Below are 13,592 nucleotides of genomic sequence, written 5' to 3' on the forward strand. Positions count from 1 at the left end.
AACACGAAGTCATCCTCGGGAAAGCTCATTAAAAAAATAAAACCAGTCCAGTAAAAGAGCAGGCGACAAAACCAACACTCAACACCAGCCAACACGCTGTAGGCACATCCTCCGCCTGAGGAAGAAATCAAGAAAGTCATTCCATTTACGACAACAACAAAAATTTTAGATACCTGGTAATAAATCGGACAAAGGAGCCGAAAGACCTGCACGAGGGAAAACAATCAAGCATTGTTCAAAGAAATAGAAGACTCCAAGAAATGGAAAGACAGTCCCTGCTCTTGGATGGGAAGAATTAACAGCCTCAGAATGGCCATGCAAAGTAGCTTACAGGGCCTCCCTGGTGGCGCAAGGGGTTAAGCACTGCACTATGAAGAAATCTGCAGCCTCTGCAGCATGAGTTCGATCCCTGGCCAGGGAGCTACCCACATGGCGCAGCAGACCTCTCCTGTCTCGCCCGCTGCTCCCCTCAGCAGTGTGTTTCAGTCAGTCTGCCTGTTCTGCTCCCCGCTCTGTCTCTGGTGGATCCTCTCACCCCCCGCATCTCTGGCCTGTACCCCAGTTCTTGTATGCATAAGTAAATGAACCTTAAAAAAAAAACAAAGTAACTTACATATTCAAGGAAATTCCAGTGAAAATGTCAGTGGCCTCTCTCGTAGACATGAAACACATACGGAGATTCATATAGTCACAAAAAACCCCGAGTAGCCAAAGCGCTCCCGAATAAAAGGAGCTGGAACAGAGGTATTCCACTTCCAGGCTTAAAACTATTCCTCCAAAACCATAACAAACAACACAGCATATTGGAAGAAGAACAGACTCATAGACCAATGGACTCAATTTGAAAGCCCAGAACAAAGTCACACTGACACGGCCAGCTAATCTACGACAAAGGAGCCAAGAACACGCACTGGAACCAGGGGAGCCTCTTCAATATACGGTGCTGGGAAACCTGGACTGCCCCGTGCCCCGAGAAACTAGATTATCATCTTACACCAGACACAAAAATCAAGTCAAAAGACTTGGATAAAAGACTTAGATGCAAGACTTAAGATCATAAAATATAGAGGAGAAGATAGAGGCAAAATACTCCATGCCACAAACCTCAGAAACGACTTTCAGGACTCATTTCCAGAAGCGAGGAAAACAAAGAAGAAAATCAACAATTGGGACTAACTACATCAAGCTAAACAGCTTTTGTACAGCAGAAGAGGCAGTCATGAAAACAGGGCCATCCTATTCAAAGGGAGAAAATATCTGCACACCATACATGTGATCAGGGACAGACAGCAAGGGTCCACAAAGAGCTTCACGACAAAAATAAACCAATGAAAATTTGGGCAGAAGAACGAAAAAGCCACTTCTCCAAAGAAGAAATGCAACTGGCCAACAGGCATATGGAAAAAAAAATTCAATATCACTATCAGGGAAATGCAAATCAAAGCCACAATGAGATAGCTCCTCCCACTGGGAGCATGGCCCATGATGGAAAAAACTGGAAACAACAAACGCTGGAGAGGATGTGGAGATAAAGGAACCTTCCTGCACTGCTGGGGGAATGCAAACTGGTCCAGCCACCATGGAAAGCTGTGTGGAAACACTAAAAATGGAGCTACCATGTGACCCAATAATTGCACTCCTGGGAATCTACCCAAGGGATGCAAAAACATTAATTCAAAGGGAAACCTGCACCCCTATGTTTACTGCAGCACTATTTACAATAGCTAAGATATGGAAAAACCTAAATACCCCCAAAACACATGAATGGACAAGAAGATGTGGTCTATATACGCCATGGAGTACTACTCAGCAATCAAAAAAGAGAAACTCATGCCATTTGCGGCAACATGGAAGGAGCTGGAAGGGATTATGCCAAGCAAAGTCAGTCAGAAAGAAGATAAATATTGGAAGGTTTCACTTGCAGGTAGAATATAGAGAAATGCAACAAAGGGTCAGGAAAAAGACAAAATTTGCACACTGACCACAGATCAGAGGCATCCAGCAAGGGAAGAGAAGGGACAATACAGGGGAAGGAAGAGCACAAGGGTCTGTGGTGATGGCTCACGGGTGCTCTGGTGTTGGGAGAACTGGGGACCACACCTGAGGGGAGAAATCAATGACTGGCAAAAATGAACAATAATGTAAGAAAATAATTTTAAAAAAGAGTCAAGAGCATAAAAAAGAGAAAGGAACATCTTGTAAACTGTGGTAGGAAAACTGGACACCCACATGACAATAAACCACCGTCTCACGCCACATACAAAAGTAGTTCAAAATGGATTAACTTTTTGGAGGAAGGACCTGAAACCATAAAATATATGGGAAAAAAACAGGCAGATTCCACAAAAAATCTTCGAGAAATAATAAATGAATACAGAAGGATGTGGCAGGATGCAAAATCAATACACAAAAATCAGTGCATTTCTGGGGCCTCCCCGGTGGCGCAGCGGTTGAGCGCTGGGTTGCGAAGCTGCCCGCAGCCTCTGCAGCGCTGGTTCGATCCCCGGCTGCGGCCACCAGAGGAGGGTCCCGCATGGCGCGCAGACCTCTCCTGCCGCCCGCTGCTCCCCTCAGCAGTGTACTTCGGTCCTTCTGCCTGCTCTGCTCCCCGCTCTGGCTCTGGTGAATTCTCTCGCCCTCCCGCGCTTCTGACTGTACCCAGTGCATGTGTAAACAAAACAAACAAACAAATAAATAAAAAACATGCCTCTATTAAAAAAAATCATTAAAAAAAATCAGTGCATTTCTATAGGTGAACAGGGCATCAGAGAGAGGGAAATAAGGCATACAGGCCGTTTACAATCATGCCAAGAAGAATGACGTACCTGGGCAGAAACCCAACAGAGGAGCAGGGCTTGTAGAATGAACACTATAAAACTATCAAAGGAAATAAAAGCAGATACAAAGAAATGTATCTGTGTCTGTGCTCGTGGGTAGGAAGAATTATTATTAAAATGGCCATGTTTCCCAAAGCATTTTATAGATCTAATCCAATACCTGTCAACATAGCCGTGACTTTTAAGGATATAGACAATTATCAAATTTATATGGAATCACAAAGGGCCCTGAATAGCTAAAATGATCTTGAGGGCAAGAATTAAGATGGAGGCATCACACTTCCTGACCTCACAGGTGGGTCTGCTAATCTTAAGGGTTCTGTTTGGCCACCATATTTGTTTCCTGCAGTTCTGCATTCCTGTGCAAGGTCAGAACTGCCTGGTCAATGAGTCATAAGGAGCCCAACCTTACAAGGTGCCTTTCAAATCAACTAAGAGCTGAAAGCTTGATCACGCTGGGAAGGCTCTGCATCATGTGGTATGACCGGGAAGGCCTGGGGGCCGATGCATAAATGTACTCCCGGCTTATACATCACCAGGCAGGACCAGGAACGGTGGAGGGAGGGGTAGCAAGGACCTATGTGTACAAAGGACAGCCCCCCTCCCTCCCCCCCAGAAGCTGATCAGTGGAAAGCCTTGTTGATAAGATTGAAACCATGGCTGGGGAACAAGGGCTTGATCTCAGCTGCAATACTGAGCCATCAAGCAGATGAGAAGTGCCTGGAGGGCAGACTCACAACCCCGATACTAGAGATGACAGAGCACGTTTTCAGCTTTGACCCCTCCCTTTTCTCTTTGTCCTCCTTGTGCTCCTCCCCCTCACAACTGATGCTGTATGATTATTTTAGCAATAAAAAGGCCAGGATCTTGCTCTTCAGCAGCATCCTGCATCCTGCAGCTTCCTCCACAACTCCTGTTTCTCATTGTGGTGCTGTCAATGTAACATTCAAACAATATCACAGAGCAACAGTAATCAAAACAGCATGGCATTGGAGCAAAAACAGAAACTCAGACCAATGGAACAGAATTGAAAGCCTAGAGACAAATCCATGGATGAAGCCTAGAGACAAATCCAGCTAATTTTTGACAAGGGAATCGTGGCCACACAGTGGAGGAAAGATAGCCTTTTTAACAATTTAATAATTATTGCTGGGAAACATGGATAGCCACATATAAAAAAAAAATCAAGATCCATATTCATACCATACACCCAAATTCACTCAAAATTGATTAAGGATTTAATCAAAGCCATAAAGTACTGGAAAGAAAATACAGGGGACACGCCACAGGCCATGTCCCACAAAGAGGTACTTGGGATACAAATCCCTGACAGCAAGGGAAACCCAAGGACATATAAACAATGAACAGCAAACTTAAAAAGCTTTTGCACCTCAAAGGAAACCATCACAAAACCAAAAGGGAAGCTCCAGAGTGGGCGCGAATACCTGCACACCCTCCCTCTGGTCAGGGGCAAAGCTCCAAAACTGACAGAGGACCTGCACAGGCCAGCAACAAAGCAACAAAGGACCCAATTAAAACATGGGCAAAGGACCCCCGCAGACACTTCTCCGTGGAAGACGTCCAGACGCCCGCGAGACAGGTGGAAAAAGCGCCACTTCACTCCCTGTAAGAGAAATGCAAACCCACACCACAGAGATGCCACCTCCCCGCTGTGAGAACCGCCCCTATGAGAAAGAATGGCATTAACAAATGTGGGTGAGTTTGGGGTGAGAAGGACACTCGGCCACGGTTGGGGGGTGCAGGCTGGTGCAGCCGTGGGGGAGCATGTTAAGAGATGGCTCAAGAAAACGAGAACTGGAATCCCACCTGACGCAGCCATCCCGCTGCTCGGGGTCTCTCCAAGTGACACCACCAGTGTGACACCCACGGGCATCACTTTCTCCCCTGCCCTGTCCCCTAGTGCCCAGCCCCTGAGAAACAGCGGCTGGACAGGCGGACGGGTGGACTCGGTCCACAGACCGCAACACCGCACATTGCAGCTGGACGAGCGAGTGGACCACTGGGACCACGTCTTTGGGAAAAGCAACAAACACAGCGGCCACCCCCAGGAGGCTGCACAGGATCTCGGGGTAACCCAGTGGCGCTGGACCAGCGGACACTGCGGAAACCGCCTTCCGCCTGCTCACTATTCCTCGGCCACCAGGGGCATCTGCTCTGAGGACATTACCTGTGCAGGACCACCTCGGTGGCTCCTGAGCATTTGGAAAGACGACAAAGGCTGAAGGGCAGCGTTAGCCGAGAGTGGCCATTCAGAGAGAGCGCCAAGGGGGGAGGGAGAGGAGCTGGGGTGGAAGGAGGGAGCAGCGGGGAGCACAATGGCCTTCACCCCACAGCAGGGTCTCTGCGGCCACACCGCTCTGGGCATGGACACGTCCCTCCCTCGACGGGGAAGAGGGATCCGAAGGCCCCGCCCGCAGCAGGGACACCGCCCGCACCCCTGATCCTGAGTGTGCGCCGCGGAAATGTCCAGCCCCAGAAGAGCAGAGAACACTGCATCTCCCTGCTCACCCCAGAGTCAGCGTCAGCCGGGGCGCTGTAGTTCTGTCTATGTCTTTTCTTCTTCTTGAGCAGCAGGCTGAGCGCAGCAGGGCTGTGAGGCTGTCCGCAGCCTCTGCAGCGCGGGTTCGAGACCCGGCCGGCCAGGGAGATTCCCACATGGCCGCAGACCTCTCCTGCCGCGCCCGCTGCTCCCCTCAGCAGTGTACTTCATCAGTCTGCCTGTTCTGCTCCCCGCTCTGTCTCTGGTGAATCCTCTCACCCTCCCGCGCCTCTGGCCTGCACCCCAGCTCTTGTATAAATTTGGGCGAAAAAAAGAGGATTTCATAATGAAGTCGCAGTCCTGCCCTCCATCCTGAACACCCGGCATCCCCGGGCAGCGCCCCCTGCAGGCCGCCGCGGTCACCCCAACAGGTCTCCCCGGATGCTGAAGGCCCCGGGGAACAGCCCCGACTGTCATCGCCTCCCACAGCGTCTCCTCAGGACCCGCCCCACACGGGTCTCTGTTCTAGAACCACCTTCCCTGCATCCCTCCCCGCCCTCAACACGGACTATTTGAGCAACCACACGTTCCACATCCTGCACCCCGTTTCCTGCACCCCGCTGTTTCCTGCACCCACTGTTTCTTGCACCCCATTTCTTGCACCCCACTGTTTCTTGCACCCCCTGTTTCCTGCACCCCCTGTTTCCTGCACCCCGCTGTTTCTTGCACCCCCTGTTTCCTGCACCCCCTGTTTCTTGCACCCCCTGTTTCTTGCACCCCACTGTTTCTTGCACCCCCTGTTTCCTGCACCCCCTGTTTCCTGCACCCCGCTGTTTCCTGCACCCCGCTGTTTCTTGCACCCCGCTGTTTCTTGCACCCCTGTTTCCTGCACCCCGTTTCCTGCACCTCGAGGCCTCCTCGAGGCTGGCTGAGGTCTGCGGCTGCAGCCCAGGCGTGGCCCACAATGGGGCTCCGACCCCCGCTGCTCACGGGCGCGCTGCACCCCCCGAGGACACTCCCTTCCCGGGGTGCAACAAGCGCCCGACCCCGCTCACTGTGCCCGAGAAGGACCCGGGGGGGGGGGGGGGTGAAGGCGCGCGGGTGCGGGTGGACCCCAAGCCCTGGGCCTCCAGGCGGGCGTGCGCCCCGCCGCGCCGGCGCTGCTCTCCGCGCCCATGTTTGACCCGCGGGTGTCACTGGACGGCCCGGGTACCCCCCACCCCCCTCCCGTACCCCCCAGGCCGGTCTCAGGCGGCTGCGCGAGAAAGGCGTGGCTGGGGCGGGGAGGGGGGGGGACCCCCTGGGACCCCGCCCTGCTCCCCGCGCAGGCCGCGCGCCCTCTGGCGGGCCCCGGGGAAGCGCGCGGGCCCCGGGCAGCCCTGGGGGGGACTCGGGCAGGTTGCGGGGTGCTGCTGCTGCTGCTTCCCGGCCGGGCACGGACTTCGAGGTCACCTGTGCACAGAGGGTGGGGCCGGGGCGCCGAGCAACACGCAGCCCGGGCGGCGCACCCCGCTCTGAGGGCGCCGTGACCGTCCACGCGGACCCAGCCCGTCCCCCGCGCCCCGGCTCCCGCCTCCTCTGCTCTCCCGCCGCCCCCAGGCAGGTCGGCTGCCCGCAGGAGCCCCCGGCCGCGCCGCGCCGGTGCGCACCCTCCAGAGGCCCGTCGCGTGCAGCTGGAGACCTGCGGGGCCCAGTACCCGGCGCTGCCCCCCTGTCCCGCCCGGCCTTGCTCCATTCGCCCCCGGGCACCTCCCGCCGCAGGTCCCTGCGGTCAGGGTCGTGCGCTCCGGGCCCTGAGCTTGCAGCTCGCCTGGCTCCTGCCCGGGGCCTCTGCACGTCCCTCTGCCTGGAGCACCGCACCCCCCCCCACCCCCAGCCTCACAGGGGAGTTCACCCCCGGCCTCCCTGAGAGAGAGCTGCTAAGAAAAAGAAATCTTTCTGGACCTACTAAAGATGGAGCTTCCATAGGATCCAGCAACTCCACTCCTAGGGATTTACCCAAAGGACAGAGAAACATCCATTCCAAAGGGCACCTGCACCCCTATGTTTACAGCAGCACTGTTTACAATAACTGAGCTATGGAAACAACCCAAGTGCCCAAAAATAGATGACTGGATCAAGAAGATGTGGTCCATATACACCATGGAATATTACTCAGCAATCAAAAAGATAAACTCATGCAATTTGCAGCAACATGGATGGAGCTGGAAGGGATCATGCTCAGCGAAGTAAGCCAGAAAGAAAAAGAAAAATACAGATGGTCTCACTCATAGCAGGAATCTAGAAAACTTAAATAAGGGACCAGGAAAATGAATAACTCTAAGAAAGTGAAAATCAAAATCAACAAACAACTATGAACCAGAGACACACTTGGGGGGGGCTGGGAAAGGAGGGATTGGGGTCAAAATCAGGGGATTGCAATTGTAAGGGGAATATAAAAATAAAATTTATTTAAAAAAAAATAGAGCACAAACAAAAGCAAGGTTTGTGAACTTGATTTAAAAAAAAAAAAGAACAAATTTTGCAATTGTAAATAAAAAAATTTAATAAAAAAAAAAAAAAAAAAAAAAAAAAAAAAAGAAAAAGGACTCTCCCCCTGTTAAAGAGCCAGAGCCCTGGACACGTGAACAACAAGTGTGCGTCCTTCACGAGCAGATCTAAACAAGGCCCCGCAGCTGCTGGGCTGACTGCCGCCCCCGGCCCTCCTGGAAGATCCGCATCCTGCCCCTTTTCCTGTGTCAGGAATTTGCAGGCTAACGCACCACCCCGGGCAGTGTGCAGTGGTTGTGTGTAAAAGAGACTCTCGGCCTCTAGACCAGGCCCAGGCCTTACGGGACTCCCCGGGGCTGGGACCTCACGCAGGAGGAGCCAAGCTTTCCTGACCTCGCCGTTCCTCCAGGGCCGCTGGCTCGTCCCCTGCCTGGGGAAAAGGCTCGAGTTTATTTCTGCCACATGCCCACCCCCTCCGCAATACAGGTGGCGCCGACTCGCTGGGGGCTTCCACCGCTCACGGGAGAAAAAGGGTCTTCCTGGTTATTCTGGTCTCCACCAGGATGCGTCTCCCGCAATCTGCCCCTCTCAGCTGACACCAAATCCCGACGATGACAAAACACAATGACCCAACACGGCAGTGATTTCTCCCAACACTGGGTTCTAAAATGGCAAAATGCTTAGTCAGTCCGACGTAATTGTGAGCTATTGGCTCTGTCAAAGCCATCCGCCTGGGATCGCATTTTATTGGGGAAATAGAAATTGGCATCACAAAAGTAAAATTTACATCAGCGCGTGCAAGCAAATGTGGTTCTGTGATCTCTTATTTTTAACAGCAGTTTCCTTTTTTAAAGAAAAGAATCCATTCTACTGGCTACGATTGACATGTCTCCGGGCATGTTTCATGTATGCAAGGGGAGCAGTGGGGAGACAAGTGTGCACCCACAAAACACCCCGCCCCACGCCGTGAACATTCATCACCTAGAAGGTTGCCTCTGGATATTTTTTGTAAGAACACTTAACCCGAGCTCTGTCATCCTAGGGGTTTCAGAAGGAGACGTGACAGACAAAGGGGCTCACATCTACCTGAAGAAATAAATCAGGGGGCCTCCCTGGTGGCGCAAGGGGTTAAGTCTCAGCACTATGAAGCTGTCCACAGCCACCTAAGTTCGATCCCCAGCCAGGGAGCTACCCACATGGCGCAGCAGACCTCTCCTGACTCCTTGCTGCTCCCCTCAGCAGTGGATTTCAGCGGATCTACCTGTTCTGCTCCCCGCTCTGTCTCTGGTGAAGCTTCTCACCCCTCACCCTGCACCTCTGGCCTGCACCCCAGTTCTACTATGCATAAAGAATAAGTAAATCTCTCCCCAGTTCCCCTGACCTCTCTAGTTGGTCCTGGAGCGCATTTCATCACTCTGGGCACTCTGCCTGCCCGCTGGCGTCCCGGCCAGCTCTTACAACACTCCTTAGAAAAGGGGAGCAGAGCCCGCTCCAGAGTAGGAGCGTCTGTCCCTGGGATGTGGCTTCAGAGCATTTCTGTGCACTTTCTGCAGCTCCACAGCCTGCCCCATCTCAATGGGCGAGTCTCAGAGCCACTTGCGGGGTAACAGCAGCCGGGTGCATGGAGGCTGCAGACCCCAGGCCCGATGTCCCTGCTTGATTCAGGCCATCCCGGCTCTGGCTGGGCCATGTCAGCAAGTGACTGACTTTGCAGCCTGCACCTGTGGAAGGTGGCTGTGAGCACAGTTTCCCCTGAAGCACAGACAGGCCTAACCTCATGGGGGGCCTCTGGGTACTCCCTTTCGTGGTGCCTGAAGCATTTCCTAGTACCATGGCCTTGCAAGACCTGGAAGGGTCGGGGGATGCTCCAGGTTCTGCGTGGTAACCCCCTTCCCAAGAGCACACACAGCCCCCCCATCCTCACGAGTCGTTCATCCTTCTCACGACCTCCTGCTTCATATCCCTCACCCAACCCAGCCCAGCATCGACACCTGCTCAAGGCTCACTTTCCCGAGCTCCCGGAGGAGGAGAGGTCTTGCTTCCACCACTTAGTCTTTCTACTCCGAGGACAGAGAAAAATAAGCCCTGATGGCAGGGGGTCAAGAAGTCCCGCCCCATCACCCTCCCTGCCACCCCCGCCAGGAGCAGAGACGCGGGCTGTCATCCCTGCGCGTGAGAGGTGATGGGTTTCGATCCCCGGGCCCTGCTCTCGCAACGCTTTGAGTCTAAAGATCTCAAGTCAGAGAAGCTTTAAAGATAAAATAGTGCAATCCTGCAATTTTGCAGAAGGAGGCCAAGAAGCAAAGTGAGGTTTCTGGTCTCACGGCTGCCTACACATGTGGTGGGGGTGGGGGAGTCTGTGTGTGTGTGTGGTGTGTATTTGCATGTGTGTGCAGTGTGCACCAATGCACATGTAGTATGTGTGTGTGCACAGCATGCACGTGTGTGTGGGGGGAGAGTCAGGAAGGGCAGCAGTTGGACAGGAGATGCAGAGATGCCCCCCCGGCCTTTCTCAGAACACCCCAGAGGTTTTACTTGACTTTACAGGTGGAACGGAAGATAAATGGATTAGCCAGGTGAATAAACCTGTATTAAAAACTTTCTGAAAAATCAATTGCAGAAAGATTTGGGAAAATAAAATATGATCCACTGTGTCGGGCAGCTGGGATGAATCGATGCCTGCAGGCCGGGGAGCGCCCTCTGATCTACAGCTCCCCAGCAAACCAGCAACCCCCCCACGCCACCCCGCGATGTTACCTCAGTAATTGGACTGTGGGATGAAGCCAGCCCAGAGTGGAAGGCATTAAAAATGATGTTTCTTCAAGTGAAAATTAATTTATTTGCTGACCAACAAAGACCAAAGTAATTTCAGAATTCTCAGGATGGTGAAACACCACAGAAGCATTCATTCCTTCTGCCCCTCTTTAAATCAGACGTGGCACCTGCATGGAGACAAAAGCCAGGCCTCTCTGGGCCTGCGTGTGACATGCCAAGCTGATGCTGACAGGGGTGAAGAACTTTCCCTGGTGCCCGGGGGCTCCCGGGGTCAGAGGGCACAGGAAGGGGGTGCCTCCTATCCATGCAGATGGGGGAATGGAGACAAAACAGAGTCTGGGGGGGGGGGGTTGCTTTTCTGCCCTGAGCTCTCTCCCATGACAGCAGAACCAGCTTCAGAAAGAGATGGAGTCCACGACACAAAGGAAACCCCCAAGTCAAAAAACGGGCAGAAGAGCTAAAGAGACACTTCTCCAAAGAGGACATGCAAATGGCCGACAGGCATATGAACAAATGTTCAACCTCCCTTGTCATCAGGGAAATGCAAATCCAAACAACAGTGAGCGCCCACCTTACACCAGTGAGAATGGCGCGCATTAAAAAAAAAAAACCAGCAACAACAAATGTTGGCGAGGGTGTGGAGAAAAAGGAGCTCTCCTGCCCTGCTGCTGGGAGCGCAAACTGGTCCAGCCACCGTGGAAAGCTGCGTGGAGGTTCCTCAAATGACTAAAAATGGAGCTACCGTATGACCCGGCAATTCCCCTCCTAGGGATCTACCCTAAAGGACACAACGTGTATGACTCTGTCATCTCCTGTCTGACCCCGTCAGCCCGGCCTCACCTACAAGCCCCCACCCCTGCTCTCCCAGGGACACCCCCCTCCACCTGGGGGACACTTCTGCTTTCTACAGGGTGGAACGTTTATGCGGAAGCCTCAGACTCGCGACCCTTAGGGTGGGTTTGATGGAACCCTTTAGTGTCATCACAAGAGAAAAACGAACTGTGCGCGGTGACGGATTTAACTAGAATCACTGTGGTCATTTCATGAGCTTCACAGCCTCCTCACGCCTCCATGTGCAACCACAGGGCCTTGGCACTTGCCATTCCTGGAAGTTTCTTCTAGACAACACTGTGGCTCACCTCCTCGCTTCCTTCAGGCCTTCACTCAAACATGACTTCCCGGGTAGGTCTGCTTGGCCATCCTGGCTACAGTTACAGCCCCTCTGGCCGCCACCACCACCACTCCTTGTCCCTGCTGGCCATCTCCCTTCTCACCCCCTCACAGACCACGCGCTATACTTCTTGGTCCCGTACATTATCTTTTTCCTCTCTTGATTGTCTGCTCCACGGGGCAGGGGTTTTGTCTGTTCTTCAAGGCCACAGTTGCAAAACTTGCAGCAGTGCCTGGCGTATAACAGATACGAATAAGCATTTGTTGAAAGAGTGAGTCATCCACCTAAGCTGACTCTCTGCTCGGCTCTCGCCCTCCTTGCTTGTGTCGTTGTCCAGGGTGGACCGAAACCTCATCCCGCCCACAAGTTACCTGCTGCAGCGTCAGCGCCCACAGCCTGGGACTCACGCGCAGGCAGCCCTTGTGTTTTCTCTGCTGCTGAGGTTAGCACAGAGCTGGGCCTGAAGGCCCAATGCCCAGAGGCCACACAGGACGGAGAGAGGGGGGTGGGCAGGCCTGGCTGTAGTAGGGGGGCCCCCACCAGCTCAGCTCCAGCCAACTGCCAGCAGGGTCTGGGTTATCACTGTCTTTTGGTTTTTCAAGGGAAACAGGGAATCTGGATCTTTCAGACGGAAGACTGCCTGCGTTTGGAAAGCAAGAGGCCAAAAAGTGCTTAAGTGCAAAGTATTTTTAAATGGAGATGATTTTAAAAGGAGATAAAATTGACATAATATTATGCTTGTTGGAGCTGTGAACTGTGATTTGGTGTTTGCCGCGATCAGGAAATGATCGCCACAGTCAGTCTAGTTAAATCCACGACTGCACACGGTTACACTTCAATCCGACACACCCTAAGGGTCACGAGCTTGAGACTTCCGCAGCAACCTTCGACCAGGTAGAAAGCAGGACTCTCCCCCAGGACGAAGAGGAGACTCCCTGGAACAGGGCCTACTGGGGTCCTGAGGTGCCTGGGAAATTCTGTCGCCAGCTGTCCCCCAAGGAGGGTGGGTGCCTGTGGCTGAAGAATCTTGTCTGCTGAGTTCAGGCTTATCCTCCTTATTGTATGGCCTTGTCTCTGCTCAAAGAAGGTATTAATTAGAGCCTCACCAGTGGCGTGGTGCAGGGGTGAAGTCTCAGCACTATCACCACTGAGGCCTGATTTCGATCCCCAGCCAGGGAGCTACCCGCATGGCGCAGCAGACCTCTCCTGTCTCCCCGCGGCTCCCCTCAGCAGTGTGTTTCAGTAGATCCACTGTTCTGTTCCCCACTCTGTCTCTGGTGTATCCTCTCACCCTCCGCACCTCTGGCCTGCACCCCAGTTCTTGTATGCAAAAATAAATAAGAAATCTTTTTTAAAAAGAGAAGGTATTAATGAGTAGGTGAGCTTGACGGAGCAGAGACTGAGCTGCACCGCATGGGAAGGAGCAGAGCGAAGGGAGAAGGCAGGGAGGCAGGACTGCGTAAGACGGGAACAGAGACTGAGACGGAGGCAGCCCATAAGCCACGGTTCTTGCTCATCGAGAACTGGAGTGTCCCACGCGGACAATCTTCAGTGAAATACACACTGCTGGTTCATTATGTTTGTGGCGATGGGCTCCATGGTTGGGGGTGGGGTTGAAGGACAAAGGGAGAAAATTGACTTATGACATCACTGAGCAAAATGAGTTTTACACATATTTTTTAAAGATTTATTTATTTATGCATACAAGAGCTGCGGTGCAGGCCAGAAGTGCAGGGGTCGGGAGGTGAGAGGATTCACCAGAGACAGAGTGGGGAGCAGAAAGGCAGGTTTACTGAAATCCACTGCTGAGGGGAGCAGT

This window comes from Talpa occidentalis, unplaced genomic scaffold, assembly GCF_014898055.3.
Source record: "Talpa occidentalis isolate TD23 unplaced genomic scaffold, MPIMG_talOcc4v2.1 talOcc4.17, whole genome shotgun sequence".
In the NCBI taxonomy this organism is placed as follows: Eukaryota; Metazoa; Chordata; class Mammalia; order Eulipotyphla; family Talpidae; genus Talpa; species Talpa occidentalis.